General features: G+C 39.6%; 1 protein-coding gene across 8 annotated transcripts in view; it reads left to right on the forward strand.

The window, feature by feature from the left end:
- The first annotated feature begins 11,143 nt into the window (after positions 1 to 11,143).
- Positions 11,144 to 13,940, forward strand: part of NEUROD6 (neuronal differentiation 6) — a 28,522-nt gene continuing 25,725 nt past the window's right edge. For 5 of the 8 annotated variants that reach the window (XM_083822220.1, XM_083822219.1, XM_083822223.1 and 2 more), the window contains exon 1: positions 11,807 to 13,591. The gene's annotated coding sequence lies outside the window, so the exon portion shown is untranslated. Of the gene's footprint in view, positions 11,763 to 11,805; positions 13,592 to 13,940 lie in introns of those variants that run through there. The other 3 variants (XM_083822224.1, XM_083822225.1, XM_083822226.1) reach the window with 2 other exon arrangements.

Raw genomic sequence — 13,940 nt, forward strand, 5'->3', positions numbered from 1 at the left:
AAGCATGTTGCAAAAATGTCTTGAAATTAATCAGGTACACAAATTACTGGAAAAAAAAAAAAAAAAGGTTAGGTACATATCTATTAGTCAACTTCATAACCTTGTTGCACAGATATTTGTTGGTTCTAGGTGTGGAAGGCATGCTAGACTCAATTTCTTGGTGTCCCCAGGTTACAGTAACTTTCACTCTCTTCTCCCAAATATTATGTATTCATCAAAAGATCAAATGATCTACCCAAATCTAAATGACCAATCAGATTCCATTGTCAATGGCATGGAAACAGGCAGTATGCTCAACAACATCTTTGTCTTGCTTCAAGAACCCATTAAAACATAAATAATCATAGATGAAATATTGGTTAAAGTCTACAGCAAAGTCTAGATCCACACTGTTGGTGCTGCATCAATCCCCATATTCACTGTGCTGTTGAGAAGAGATGAGGGCTCTTGCTTGGATCAGACCAAATGTTCAGCTAGCTAACACCTTTTTCTCTGACATGGGTCAGCCACAGAGGCTTTTTCCCTTTTTGCGGAAGTCCCTCCACAAATGTAAGAGACTTCCATTTAGACAGGGCAACAGATGGCCCTGCCAAAAAAAAAAAAAAAAGTAAAAAAATAAAAACAGGATTTTTTTTTTCATGTGCACTGACATATGTTTGTCCATCCAGAATTCATTTGTCCTGTGATATAGGATTTTCCCTCAGTTGGCAGTAATGAATTCCCTTTATAAATTAATGTCAGAAGCATTTCATTTTTAATATTAAACAGACATTGAGCTCTTCAATCACTCCACAAAGAAGCGATACATGGAACTACAGGTGTGGTGTCCCAAAGCAACTTGAACATGGGAAAACAAAGTTTTGTATTTTAAGTTTCAAGCAGCGCTGAATTTTAGCTGAGAATTTGTGTGCCAAGTTTCAGTTTAAAGGGATTTTTTTTGGCTACAGTATAAACCCTGGAGAATAGGAAGCATTCTAGAGGAAGCATCAAATCACACTTAACTACTGTATGGCAGAGCAAGTGGCTGTGTTACAACACAATCATTCAATAAGATAATTTCTTATGTTAGCATTTTAATTAAAATAAAGAATACTTGCCTCCATCTTACACTCTATGAGTCTCTTTTCAAATTACACAAACAGACAAAATGTACAAAGCAGACAGAAAATAGGATCGCAAATCCTAGCAGACTTGAAGGCATGACTCAGAAGCTTTGTTAGAAATATGGCCAATAAAACCAGAGTTAATGATTCCATAAACATTTATTTCTAGGAAATATTAACAAAGGTCCCTAAAATGTTTCTGGGCAATAAATGATAAATAACACCTATTATTAATGTAATGGTAAAAAATGTCATTTACCACACATTTGCAGTACTCTAGTTAAATACATTATTAAACAGCATCCCAGTATGGATTAACACTGAACAGAAGCTCCAGATGTAGAGATGTTTCCCTGTGGTTTTATCAGCGGCAACACGCTTGTTGCTAGCCCAATCCTGATCCCAGTGTGGACAGGGCCTTTGGCTTGCTCTTTTTGTTTTTTTTTTTTTTTTTTGGATGAATAATAACACTTGTGCAGACTTTGCACTGGGCTTGGTGCTTTGATCAAAGCACTTTCCAGTGGGCACAGAATTTGCATCAAATGTTTTCACCTAAGCTTGTAAATCACTGGGGTGAGACCTGTCAATCCAGCCTTGCATACCACTCTCTCCAGCCAAACAGTTGCACAGATTGTCGCCTACAGGTCTTGTACTGAGACAAAAACTGGTCTTCTGCCCATGCCAACAAATGGTTCAGGAGCCTTCCCTGCACCTCCTTCCCTCACCGACTTTTCCCAAGCAGTGTCTTTGCTTGGCCCAAAGGCAGCAGTGGGAGATTAGATGGTTACTGGGCAGCGTGTGGCAAGAGCCAGTAATGTACTCCAGCCTACTTCTGACAGTAGAAGCGGTCTTGAGGAGAGGCAGGGCCTTCTGTGGTGACCTTCTGATCTTCTCCACTAGCCACATAGCTCTGGGCTTAGAAATGGTGTCTTTTTTTTGGGAAAGACAAGCAGCGTGGCACAGCCAGCACTAGCTAAAGATGTGGTCAAAGCCTCTTCTGCTCACTGCAGTTAAAGCTGATCTTCTCACTGGAGCCCAACCCAGATGTGTTTTATGGAAAGGTATGGCTTATAGTATCCTGGAGGATGGAGCAGGTCCATGAAGGCTTCTTTCACCCCTTGTAATCCTGCAGCCCCGAAATGCTTAACGCAGCAGCAGCCTTTCACTGGGGTAACAGCACTCCAAGTTGGTTGACATCTGCCTCCCTGCAAGGGGAATTTTCATCACTGATCTCTGCGTGGTGGAAGACGTGCTCTGGGTTATACGCGATCATGTCTCCCTCTAGTGACTAAATGTCTGTACTTTTGAAAGTCGTGACCCCAACTTTACAGATATTATTTTCAAAAGGACTGTAAATTACACACCTACCTATCTATCTGTAGATGAAGCGCTCTCTCTCTCTCTCTCTCTCTCTCTCTCTCTCTCCCTCTCTCCCCCGCCCCACCCCCTTTTTTTTTTCTTCCCACTCCTGAGTGTGCACCAAGGTACAAATTGGATTTATCTTAATATTACCCATTTATTAATAGTGTAATAGGACCTCTCAGCATGCTTCGTGTCTCCGTTATATTGGGCTTTAAAACAAAAAAGGCAGCATCTGACCAGGAAGAATGATAGATCTTGATTAAACAGTCAAGCTATTTACTTTGTACTGGCAGCTAATCTTTGCCCAAACATTTAAATCCAGACAGTGATTAACAGCAACTCTACTAAAGCTATCACTTGTGCTTAATACAGATATGAGAATCCCTCTTTCTTATTTGGCAAGCCAGAAGAAATCTATTTATCATCACCAACAAAACTGTGGTTCAACTTGTTTTTAAGAGACATAGAAAAACATGGAAAATAATGTTCAGAGATTCATTGACTGAAGAAAAGAGTGAAGAGACAATGATCAGAGAAAAAGCTGGAGGCTCACAATAAAGCCTGCCACACTGTTTTTTCTCTGGCTTAGCCCAAAGGCAATAACTCACTTCACATTGGTAATAAAGAGCAACAACACACAAAGCATTGGACAGGAAGGATACCCGGAGATTTAGAAAAACAGAATCTTTTTATCTTTAGTCCTAGCAATATGAGGCATAGTACAAATCCTGGTACTTATCAATAAATGGAAACAGAACATCAGACCATAACACTAACCAAAAAATAGTGTCATGGCACATACTAAGGAAAAGCACTAAGAAGTAAGGAAAGGCAACACAAAAATCCCATGTGAAGTAATGTCACATTCCTCAAACAGGGACAGAAGGAAACAAGGAAGAACAATGACAATATACCTGAGCTGTATAAAAAGAGAAACATTACAAAACATTTTTTTTTAAACTGCTGGAAGATGCTAAAAAAAAGCAGCACAGGACAAAGTCAGCTTCAGACTCACTTTTCCACACATTTTAAAGCAATTATTATTGTAATAAATAGAATTGAAAAAGGATGTGAAAATAATAGCTTTATATATGTTTTCTTTATTGAGTGTGTACCCCAGCACATAAAATCAATTTTCTTTTTCCACCTGGCATCACTTTTTTTCTCATTTGTGGTGGCACTGAGCTTGTCTAACTCCATATGTAACTTGTGGGTACACTGAGAGTTCAACAATTTCAGTATTTCTCCTGACTTGGGAACCAGGACCTGGTTTTGCAACTGCCAATATGTTTGGCCTCAAAACTTTATAGGGTCTCATGAAGTGGGAGCAAGGAACATCTCTACCATCTCTTATTATGTTCTGAGTTTCATGTTATCCCACTAGATACCCTAGATATTTCAGAGGGGAAAAAAAAAAAAAGTATTTTAAAATCTATAGAAACTGAAAAAATTTGGAAGTAGGAATGGTACCAAGGGCTAGATGTCAAGTCTATAGTGTTCCTCAAACTATTCCTACCTAACTGCAAAACACAATATTCTACCAGTATTTTATATGGTCTGAAAGTTCTTTTTAAAATAGTAATAACAATTGCAATAGGACTACAAAGCTAGAGAATCCCTTGAAACTTTCGTTAAAAACTCACTGTGCACCTAATCTGTTTTCAAGGATGGCTTTGTTTTTCTTGCTTAGTCAGCTCTAGTTCAGCTTCTTCTCAAAGGCCTAGTCTGGTTCTGCTGCAAAGGACTCTAATTAAACACAAGTGCATGTCCCTCATCTCAGGACACTTCCTAGCCTCTTTTAGCTACAGTGTAAAAATATGAAATAATAGACTGTTTTTGTTGTTGTTGCTGTTTTCTAAAAGAAACCATTTTGCATAATATTCCCCTTTTCATCACCTATATCCCCCTGTTCACTTCCACAGATTCAAATCACTAGCTATATTAACAGCATCTCCATACCAGAAAAGTCTGGAAAAAGTAAAGAAATACAAATCTTGCAAATATTACAAGCAACCATCCCTATAGTCAAAGCCCAAATGGTATTCCAGTGCCCCTCACGAACAAAGCAGACAGCTCCACCAGTTACATGTCTTAAACCTATAGGTGGCACTAGCTATGTTCGTAAAGCCCATGATTTCATTTATTTTTGCGGACCTTGACTACAGCTTCTTGTCTCATTTCTCCCTTGCTGTCAGTAGAGGTGTTAATCACAGACTTTAAATACATTCAGAAACACTTTCAGCCACACTACTAATGCATTTAGAAAGCAGAAACAAACTCTCCCCATGTCTGCCAGTTCACACACCTCTACCACCTGGGCATATGACAATGTTCTCTGGATGTCCTCAAATATTAAGACCAAGTAGTGGCAAATATCAGTCTGAATCATACGTCTCAGGATTAGTCTCTTAAAACGTTAGGGGATATTTAACATTATTCTCCCAGACCTGTGTCTGGTGAAGAGACAAAGCAAACCCACCAGGCTCCCAAGGAAAGCAGCATCAACCCACAGTTCACAGTTCACATAAAATTTGACAGTGCGACATTTACTATTTTTTGAGCCAAAGATCTTTCTAGATTATAACCACTAAGCTACGCAGCAAATGTTTTTCCTGTCACATGAGAAATTTCTGAATTTTGGCAAAGAGCCCAAAACCTGAAAAATAATGCTGTTCAAAAAGACAAATGAATAGAAGTCACTAAGATTAAATCGTTAAAATAGTTCATGTATGTATTTTTCTTTTTTTTTCTTATTCTTATTCTTATTAACTCTTTAAATTATAAATTAACTAAAATACTGTAATGAAAACATTGGCTTGAATTATAAAAGAGTAAACTGTTCTTGAAAATTATAAAAGGGAACATTTCAAGAAGACACCCACCCCCTGCACGAAATGTTTCAGATTCATTCAGAACAAGCAAAGCTGATCCTTTCTTACAAGCAGGTTTTACTGTTGTTTCAATGAACCTGAATTTTCCAAAAGAGGAAACAAATAGTTAAAATAAAAAAGGTTCAGACATACTCATTGAGTGTCCTTTTTCTCTTCCTTGCAGTCTGCTAAGTTTTACCCTCCTGTTGTCTTTCATTTTGTGCTTTATTTTATTTTATTTTATTTTATTATTTTTTTTCTCTAATTCTGAGAGCCAAAATGTTGGAGAAGAGATGTATTAGATTTTTTGCCCAAACTCTGGTGTTTGACCTTAGCCTTTACAAACAGATATTACCCTCACACCCTGCTCCATCCAGAGAGAGCTACAAGGAAGACTTTACTCCAGAGACAAACAAAACTTTTCCAAACAGCCCAGGAATTTCCTCAGCTTGCTCTGTCTTCAGCTGTGTGCCCAGAGCATGAGAAGAAGCAGAGAAAAGATGGATCAAAAATATATTGAGGGAAGGACTAATTTCACCATACTTCAACCATCTAAAATGGAGATGTCTATTTGAAACCACCCATTTAGGATCTGTCAGCACTCAGTGGAGAGTGCTGATTCACCTCAGCCTGAAGCAGCTCCTTGTGGGATGAGTTGCCCTCCAGAAATGTCTCTTGGGTGCCTACCAAAGGAGCCTGCAGAACTCGCTTATACTCAGCACATCGCATTATGCCGGCATAGTTAACTTGAGGGCAAAGACCCCATGCACATACCCTGAGTGCAAATGCTGCTTTTGGGAACAGAGTGTATAGGGGCGGATGTTTGCCTCCTTCCCCTCCTGGTCTCCCTAGCTGGTTGCCATCTGTATCACAAGGCTTTTAAACCTCAGGCCATCTTCGTGCCATTGTTTGGGTGGCTTGTTAGATGCTGTGCTATCCTGCTCTTCACTTTTCCCCTTAGCCCCCAGGGAAAATACAAATATTATGTACTACAATTACTGGTCTTTTCGTTACAAAAACAGGCCAAGAAACATTCAGAATATAAAACACTGCATATACCCTAATATAGAGGCTAAAGAATTATACTTCATTCTTGTTGTAACATTCTTTTAGTCCACTTTCCAATTGTTTTATTTAAATGATTAGTTATTGTGCAACTTAATTAAAAAACAACAACAAACAAACAAAAAAACCCACAACTGTTTTAACACTTCAGCTCTGTTAAACTACATTTTACACAAGAATTAGTGTGAATTTTACTGCTATATTTTCCTAACTTATTAAAAGGGCTGTACTTTACAAATAAAACTGCAGGATGGATTTATTATTTACAGTCCTAGTCCTAGCCTTCGTATCTACTTAATATGTGTAAAGTGTTTAGTTTTCCAATGTAGTCCAGCTGCATCACTGGAATCAAACTTGTAATTGCCTCTTTGGGATTTAAAACCATTACAGTTGTGCTTTTATGTTCTCTTTTGTTTTGCTTGAATCACTTTTTCAGGTCTATGAAGTACAGCTGGCACAATAAAAGTTTGATCAATGCATAACCAATGCAGTGTATATTTCTTCCAGATATATAAAACCCAGGTGAAAAATGTTAATCTATGAAAATTATCTTTGTCAGCTACTTATTCTTGGAATTTAAATCGGTTTCAATCTTGAGGTATATGGTTTGGCCTGGGGTTTTCCAGTCTGGGTTTTTCAACAGTTTCTTGTAATGTGTGCATTTGACATATTAAAATGAATGATCGCCTGATGTAAAGTTTCAATTACCAGGGCAGATTTTTTTTCTCATACTGTGATACTTGAATAAAATTATCCTGGAACCACAGAAGTTAGCACTGGAAAAAGTCTGCACAAGCAGCCTTTATTTCCTTAGCAATTTTGGATCCTCTCACGCATCATTGACATTGACGCTATTGATCATCTACTCAAATCCTTTAGGCCTCGAAGTCATGCTCTGGGCATACAGGAAATAACCAAAGCTCTGCCAAGAAACTGAAAAATTAAACCATTCAGTGTTGGCAACACAAGCTGGTCTTCAAGTTCTGGAGTACATTAACCTGGTAGACAATTAATTCTCGTTCCCTCACACTGATTTTAGTGGCTTTCTCCATGTAAAGCCTGACTCTTCTGGAATTACTGATGGAGAAAGGTATTCTTCAGCAAGAGCCAGGATTTCAGACTCTGGTCTTTAACATTATTACATAATACTCTCTCTAAAGTCAAATGTAAAATAAAGTATAAAACAGGGAAAATACCAGTGTACGCCTTTTTGATGGTAGGTTTTCTAGATAACAGTGTATAAAAACATAGTAGGTGTATTAACATAAAACTGTAGTGCCAGTTTAAAGGTGGCGTTGCCAGATCTCATGGTTTCAGCAAGTTTCACAATATTTGATGTTTGTCTCTGAACGCTCAGTTTCAGGAATTAAATGATTACATTAGACTCAGGAGCAAGACCACAAATAAAATGGACCAGATTTGTAAATAAATTTTAAAGCCAACTTCACAGTAAGAACACTGTTAGCAATTTAGACCCCAAACTCCCCCATTCTGTTCATGACATACATAGTACATAACAAAGCCCTGTATGGTTTCTGAACATTGATTGACCTTGTTCTCAGGCACGATAAGGTGTGTAAACTGTCCATACACCCCAGCAGAACGTCTCTCTCAGCCACAGCAATATTTTAAGGAATAAACTCAATCTATAAAGGCATCACAGCTTGAGTGGTAATCAAGTCTGTACTTCCTACACTGTCTACACAGTAGGTCTGGTCTAGCTACACATGCAAGACAATTGCTTTGTGGAGGCATGCATAAGGCCAGAGTCCCTAGCCTAGCCAAGAAGGTTCTCCTAGACTCTCTTCAGATAAGTATTATGATCCCATCTATATGAACAGAACTTACATCAAAACATAAATGTGGCTTGGCTGAACATGTGAAGGGAAACAGCTGTTTCTACAGTGGATGTGACTAAAGTCTGATTGCGATGGAGACACTCATACCTTCAAGAGCAATAGTGATGTTTCTGGACAATATTCACATTTCTTCTTCCTGTCTAAACCAAACTAATTCTAAGATTCAGGTTTCTGGAGCTTATATTCATCTTCATAAATTCAAGGCTTGCTTTCTGTATGTTGCAATAAATACTTAAAATCCATAGGAATGCCAAGCCTTCCTCATTTTATCTTTCGCCATACAATGAAGATATTTTGCATACACAAACACAGTTGTATAAATTTTCAATTAATACTCACTAGAATGATTTTGCTGTTCTTTTGCACCCTGCTGTCATAAATGGGTGTAACAAGAAAAGATTCACAAGTGCAGTATGTGCTATCTATTTTCAGAAACAAAGAATATGCACAAGATAATCAAGATTATCATTCAAGGGAAGATATTATTTACTAATGTCACAAACCTAATAGAAAAGACCCAGACATATTCTGGGATGTTCACTTTAAATTTATATTAAATAGATGGCTTTTTATCTACTGTCCAACAGACACGTATGATGTTTCTTCTATACTAGATAACTCTCTTAGATTGTCCCTCAAATTAAGACTCTCACTGTATTTGGTCAGGAAGACCTGACCCTACAACAGATATCTACAAGAAAACAGCCATGCCATCAGAATAAGGTTCCAAGGAAGCTTTTTCTTTTTCCGTTTATTCACCACATAGCTATCACCTACCTCCCCATTCATGTGTTGTTATCCCGCCTTTTCTGCTCATTTCCCATCTGCTCCTTGGGAAGCCACTAGTAGCAACTTTTCTAAAATATGTTAGTGATTGAAGAATTTACTCTGGCATGATTTGGTAGATCTCACGAAGCTTTCCAAAAACATCTAATTTCTTTATTTTTAACTGATTTCAGACACATGTAGTTACAGAAGATCATGTTCTGACAACCTTCTCCAGACAGCTAGGATAAGCACGGCTACTCCCACTCTCCACTGACCGTATACAGAGCTCAGATCTGGCAACTGTAAACAGCAAGTGCCCTGGATTGCTTCTCTCTTTCTAGGACTTAAGCCATAATATCTCACCTGAAAACAGTCTTCAGATATATTTGAAAATCTATTGTGGGGATTTCTTGCACTGTTTTCTATCTGGATAAAGTTAAAAAAAAAAACAACAAAAACAACAATGGCAACAACAACAAAACAACAACAATAAACAAACAAACACGTCTTCAAAACAACAACAACAACAACAAACTCTCCTTTATTGAAAGTCAGTGGGTCACAGGCTCCTATTTTCCTGCCAGTTTTGAAAACTGAATTTGGGATTTAGGAAGTACAGGTCCTTGCTATGAATTCTTCTGTGTAAGACCTTTCTCAAGAAGAGGTCTCTAGCACCCTCTCAAGAAACACCTTTTCCCACTCCTTCTCTGTCAAAAATTACAGCCTCTCTACTGTGATAATGTTTTTGTGATTATGCTCAAGACCACCTTTTTTTTCTTTTCTCAAAAACAAAGAAAACCCCACCACCCTAGATTATTTCACAGAAATGAAAAAATGGCAGTTCTAGTGTGAAGAACTGGTGCTAAGATAGAAAGGGAATTTCCTAAAATGATTTTGCATCCAAATATTTTATAAAGTAGCATTTAAATCTAAAGTATTTATACCCTTGTAGGGTCAAAGTCTAGCAAAGTGGTCTTCTCCCATCCTCTGTCCCCATACCATCATCTCATCCCAGCATGGAAGTATGTGAGATAAAGAATCAAATGCTGTTGTAACTCTGACATGTCTCATTGTCTTTATAAAAATATCCATACTGCAGCTAGCTTTTGCCATCATAATGAGACTTGGTTTTTCAAGTTTTAGGTCAAATCAAGCATTTCCAAAACAGCTCCCTATTTTCAACTGTAGAGATTATTATCTGAAAAAAAAGCTTCAGCAATGGATCTGCAGGCACTGCTGTCGTAATTTGGATGGTGTGAGGTGTCTGTGAAGCTTAGTCCATCCTTATAATGCAACATTCAGGTAGGGTAGCTGCACTACATTCAAATTGTGCTTATTTAAAGCAAAGCAAGTTATTTTTCTTCCACAGCACAGTAACGTTTCACTGTGAACATTTGCAGCCACTACAGGTGTACACATAGGAGGCAGAGTAACAGAAGACTTGTTAATTTATTTTACTGGTGGGATATAATGGTTCCTCAGCACCTCTCATCTTCTCTCCTAGAAGAAGGAGGCAAGAGGAAAACAGTGTACTGTGTGTCTTTCAAATTTGTGCTTTCTGCCATATTTGTACAAAGACCTACCACATCATTTGTAATGCTGCCCTCTCCAGAACTGCTGCTTCCCTCATGTAATATAAGCAACAAGATGTACCAAGCAAGAAGGATAATACACATTCATCCATATTTGGTGTCACATCTCTTGGCTCTCATGAGACATGCCACAATAGCAGGTTCTGGAGGATGAAAGTCAACTGCTTAACTATCAAAAAATGCCATGTGGAGGTTCATGTTCAACACAGCCTTCCATCTAAACTGCCACAAAGCATTCCCCACCCACAGTCATCATCAAAAAGGAGAAGACAGTTCAGCCTCCAGTCTCATTCAGACCTAAACATCTACCCTGAAGTAACCACAAAAGATGAACTTTAAAGCCAATGGTAACCATAATTACTTCATCGATTGGCCAGCTCCTCCACTAACCAGGAACTCAGCTCCCACAGGGTGCCAAGCCACCACCAGCTGGTTCTCCAAAACCCTTTTTGCCAAGCTTATGGTATGACTTGGATGAAGTTGGAAACCTTGCATTAGAAAGCCTCTTTATTGCACTACCAGTATTTCTGGCAATATTTCTTATCCCCTGCACATACCACCCCTGAATGGGAGGTGCTGCTCTGGCAAGCTCAGCCGCAGCAGGTGCATTAAGACACATGCTGGAGTGACCCAGAGAGAAAGCGTGCTTCCAGCCTGTGCTCCTTGAAATGACACCCCTGTATCCCTCTTTTTCCATGGCCTCTCCTTCACCCACCAGCCACATCTCGTTGGTAGATGACAGATCAGGAGGGAAACCACAATACTGTACTGCATATGCATGAGAATGAGAGCTAATTTATGAGAGAATGAGAGGTGGAAGTTGGTTGTGTAAGACCTGCACCAAACGCATGAGCCTTGGCTACTTGCACTCTTCTCTGTGAGCCTGTCTGCATTCAAACGCCTTCCTTCTCTCATGAAATATTGTGGTGTTTGGTGCTGTGGTTAAAAAGAAATTTTTTGGGGTTTCCCCTTCGCTGGAAGTCCCCTGGTTAAGGCTGTTGTTGCTGGGGAAGTCTCTGCAGCCTTTCCTCTGGTCAAGGGCTGAACCCTGTAGTCTCAATCTTTAATTAACTTTCCTCTGACCCCTCTGCAACACTGGCTGCTGGAAGGCTTCTCCCTGGGGTGAGGAAGACACCTGCTTGCGTAAGTAAGATATTTTGATGAATCTCTTTACATGCGCTCAGGCCAAGTGAGCTGCCAGGACCTGCAGAGTGCTCTCTCTCATTTTCAAGGTAATGAGGTTTTCTGCAAAGTGGCCACCATTTAAGGTCATTTCATCTTTTTCCCTTTTGCCTCACCGGCATTGGCTTGGTTCAAGCTATTCCCAGCCACAAAGATTTCACACAAGACAGAAGAAAATGAGAACGGCTGTTTTAGTAAGGCTTTTCACAGGCAAACCCCTTGCTCTCTGCAGACCAGCGAAGTACCCACACGCACGAGCTGGTGCCCCTGTTAAAGTGACATCAGCTGTCTTGTCATCACCGAGCACAGACATGAAGCCTTCAAGAAATCAGTGAAGCTTGGTAACATTATTACTTCAGTTCGGTTTGAGCTGGAAACTCCTCCTTTGTCTGGAGCAAGTATTGCTTTCTGAATGCAAAGACGCAGTAAAAAGAATTATTATAAAAGGTGAGGCAGCTTTCTACAGAGCACCCACCACAGAGATGGACTCCCTAGGTCTCTCCACTGTCAGCAGTGGGAAACAGGTGCCTCAAGAAACGTTGGACAATGAGGATATAGTTCTGCAATTACAGAAAGCTGGGTGGCTGAATACACACTGGTAGTGTCATCTACCAATCGTGTTTATGGGAATTACAATTATATGCTCTCTTCCCTCTTCTTAGTGGTTTTTTTGTGCTTGCTGCTAGCAATTTCATTCACGATTTCTGCATAGCAGCCTGAGTTTTCATGATTGAAGCAGTTGCACTAATATTAGCAATTCCCTGGAGCCTGAGGCTTCACCTTGATAACTATATTTTTTAACTGAATGTTTTGCATTTCACCTGGGTGACTACCACATCAGCCTAATACTGTCCAATAGGGGTTTCCTCTGTTAGAAAGGAAATTTTCTTCCACCTTACAGTCTCTAGTCATAGGAGGATTTCCTGATTTCTTCCTCCAGACAGGAAGTTGTATTAATTTGCTAAGCTTTCCAGCGCTGGGCCGTGTAATGGGCAACACCTTCACAGATGGAGTCCTACTCACAGATACCTGTCAGGGGAAAACCTCATAAGGTATGCTGAAGTCGCTCAGTGACTGTCTGAGCAAACGGTCTGGCTTCTCTTCAGTCAGCTGGGCTTGTTGTGTGTGGGACAACATGGCATGCAAACCATTAGTCATTTGTGCATCAGACACCCAACCCTCTGAAATCTTCACAATTCTCCAGGCAAAATTTCCTCTTTGCTTTCTGCAGTTACTTTGGCGGTAATACTGTATCTACCTGCCTTGCTTTTCATAAGTGACCTCAAAAAGAATGTCGTTTTCACCCACATTCGGGTAGTTGTTTCCTCCGTGTCAGGCAAGATCAGCTGCTGCCTCCCTTTCTAGGTCCAACATGCACACCCGAAGGTTCCTTGCAGCAATAGCCCTGCCACGTGGAACAAACCCATTATTTTCTGCTTTAACGTGGGATGATCAGCACACTAATGCTGAAGTGGGAGAATGTGTTTCCATTTCCAGCACATATTTTGGATAGTGCTATATGAAGGGAATATTTTTCTGGCTCTGGCCACAGCTTCTTTGCAACGCAACTTGCTGCACTTTCCTTAATTCACTTCATTTTTATATTTTTTTTTCTGGAGTTATTCTTGTACAGACCCTCTTGACACAATCTCTTCATTCAAAAGATTATGTCATCACTTTCTGTTTCTTTCCTGGTAAGCGCTGCTGTGGCACGTCTGCTTCTTTACTTCTTCCTCCCCTTTTGCAACATGCTGTTCAACACAACTGCAGTCAAGAAACTGGTCCTCAAGGTATTTTTCTTCTGGTCTTGCATTGTGCTTTCAAGGTATACCTGCACAGCTTAAAATGCTGCACTGAAGTCTTCCTGGTCAGGAAGATGCTAAAAATTTGTCAGTGTCATCGGGGAGCCTGTGATCTGTTTCATTGGTAACTGTACAGTATCTATGTGCTGATTAAGCTCCCGATATCCAGGAACAACATCAATAGTATAATTTTTCCATCTGAACATCATTTTGCTGTTTTGAAATCTCTGATCTCTCAGTCCTTGCACTGTGGAGCTTCTTGCAGTAGTGCTATTTCAACTGTTGCTTGCAAAGCACTTCCTTGTGGTGGGACTTTCCTTGTTTTCATAAACTGTTT

This window comes from Anser anser, assembly GCF_964211835.1.
Source record: "Anser anser genome assembly, chromosome: 2".
NCBI classification, from domain to species: domain Eukaryota; kingdom Metazoa; phylum Chordata; class Aves; order Anseriformes; family Anatidae; genus Anser; species Anser anser.